At 35.5% G+C, this 2661-nt stretch overlaps 1 non-coding gene across 1 annotated transcript; it reads right to left on the bottom strand.

Annotated features, from left to right (window-relative positions):
- Positions 1-576: 576 nt before the first annotated feature.
- Positions 577-682, bottom strand: LOC149526395 (small nucleolar RNA R71). The gene has a single exon (XR_016352071.1). It is a non-coding gene; the product is annotated as a small nucleolar RNA R71 (small nucleolar RNA).
- Positions 683-2661: the final 1979 nt, after the last annotated feature.

Genomic DNA, 2661 nt, shown 5'->3' with positions numbered 1-2661 from the left:
TCTTAATTTAAGTTTTATTTTTGTTTTGTAATTGTATTCAGTTATTATATGAGAAGAGAAAACAACTTGGAGACTATCCCGTGTGATCCAGAAATTGAGAAAACATTTTGTAGACTTCAATGAAAGAATCAACAAGGTGCTACTCTAGTAAATACAATGGTTGATAAATAGGGTGAACAGTAAATTCAAGAGCGTGTAATAGCTAACAATCGTTGCTTAAGGGATTATGTTATTCTTTTGGTACAAGGAATTCCATTAAGCATTCATAGGCTAGTTATTCAAGCAAACAATTTTGAGATCAAGCCAGCTATCATCACCATGATTGAAACATCAGGTCAGTTTGGGGGTTTTCCAAATAATGATCCAAATAGCAATATATCAAAGTTCTTGGAGATTTGTGACATGTTCTAGCACAATGGTGTCACAGATAATGCAATCATTAAAGGCTTTTTCCCTTCTTATTAAGGGTTAAAACTAAAGCTTGGCTAAATGCACTTCTTATTGGCTCAATAATAACATGGGATGATCTTGCTAAAAAATTCCTTATCAAATTTTTTCCTCTAGCTAAGATAGTAAAAATACAAAATGACATCTCATCATTCATGCAACAAGATTTGGAATCATTATATGAAGCTTGGTAAAGATACAAAGAATTGCTTCAGCATGGTCCTCATCATGGTCTTCCAAAGTGGCTTCAAATGCAAACATTAAATAATGGTTTGAATGGGCATGTTCGCATTACCATTGATGCTACTACGGGAGGAGCTTTAATGGCTAAATTGATAGATGAGGCCTATGATTTATTAGAAGAGATGTTTGCAAACAATTACCAGTGGCGAATAGAGCGATCAATGCTAAAGAGAGTGGTTGGAATTCATGATGTTGATGTTATGATAGCATTATCCATTCAAGTAGCAACTAATAATGTGCAAAGTCCTCTTGTGGCTTGTAAGTTTGGTAGAGATAATCATGTAGGTCATCAGTGTCCAAGCTTAACAAAGATAGTGCAATTTGTGGGAAATAGATAGCAAAATAACCCCTATTCCAACATTTACAACCAAAAGTGGAGGAGTCATCCCAATTTTTCTTATGCTAACAATCAAAAGCCAACATCCACTTGAAGGGAAAATGCACCTCTAGGATTCCAACAGCAAACCTGAGCATCTTTCTCTAAGAAGAAGCCAATTGTCGAAGACTTGCTAAGGCAATCTATAACACAGAATGATAACATCATATTAAGTCAAATAGCTCTCATTTAGTGCAAGCAGCTGCACTTCGAAACCTTGAGACTTAGGTTGGGAAACTTGCAAATTTATTAAACAGTCGAACACAAGGAACATTACCTAGTGACAAAGGCAAATCCAAGGAGAGAAGGTAGGAAGCATGTCAAGGCCATAGCATTAAGAAGTGGTAAGGAAGTTAATCACAAACCACAAGTGGTTGCAAAACAAGACAAATTTATGGATAGTGAGATTCAGAATTTAGAATCCAATGACCAATTTCAAGCAAAACTGACTAAGGCATCTATACCACCACCACATTTTCCCTAATGTTTAAAGAAGCAACAAGAAGAGAGTCAGCTTTAGAAATTTATAAAGGTGTTTAAAATGCTTCACGTCAATATTCCCTTTGTAGAGGCACTTGAGCAAATGCCATTTTCTATAAATTTTGAAAGACATTCTTTCCAAAAGGGGGTGATTGGGTGAGTTTAAGATAATGGCACTCATTGAGAAGTGTAGTGTTATCATTCAAAATAAGCTTCCCCCGAAGTTTAGGGAATCAGGCAGTTTTACCATTCCATGCACAATTAGTGCCTTATTCTTTACTAAAGCTTTGAGTGATATTAGGGTGAGTATTAATTTGATGCCACTATCCATTTACAACAAATTGTGTTTGAGGGAGATCAAGCCCGCCACTATAACTTTGCCATTGGCAGATAGAACTTTCACATATCCTAGGGGCATAATGGAAGATGTACTTGTGAAAGTGGATAAATTCATATTTTCATCTGACTTCATAGTTTTTATTATCTTCAGGAAACCTTTTCATGTGCACAGCCAAAGCAGTCATTGATGTTGAAAAAAGAGAACTTACCTTGTGAGTACAAGATCAAGAGGTAACATTTAATAACTTTCGTGCCTTAAAATTCACTAATGATCATGATGAGTGCTTTGCAGTTAGTGTGGTTGATAAGGTCACTAGCGAAGTTTTCATAAAAAATCATCCTAATGATCCACTGTAAGTATCACTAATTTCTAAAGCTAAGCCCATTAATGAAAAAGCTATAGAATGTGTCAATGCATTGAATGCCCCTGCTCAAGTATTTAGAGCTAAGTTTGAATTGTTCAATTTGACTTTCGCTTCATCATCACTGGTGAAACCTTCCATTAAGGTTCCCCCTAAGTTAGAAGTCAAATGACTACCTAAACACTTGAGCTATGCATCTTTTGGAAACTTATCTACTCTTCCAGTTATTGTTGCATTTGATCTTTATAACCAACAAGAAGAAAAGTTGCTTAGAGTTTTGAGAGAGTAGAAAAAGGCATTAGGGTGGTTCATAGTAGATATCTAGGGGATAAGTTCTTCCATATACATGCACAAATTTTTGTTAGAGGGCAATAACAAAGCAACTATTAAGCATCAGTAGTGATTAAATCCAAT

The sequence above is a fragment of the Theobroma umbraticum genome, unplaced genomic scaffold (assembly GCF_002168275.2).
Source record: "Theobroma umbraticum cultivar Fairchild unplaced genomic scaffold, ASM216827v3 scaffold_34.0, whole genome shotgun sequence".
Classification (NCBI taxonomy): Eukaryota; Viridiplantae; Streptophyta; class Magnoliopsida; order Malvales; family Malvaceae; genus Theobroma; species Theobroma umbraticum.
Note: the sequence above shows the minus strand (reverse complement) of the source record. Positions and strands in the feature narration are given on the sequence as shown.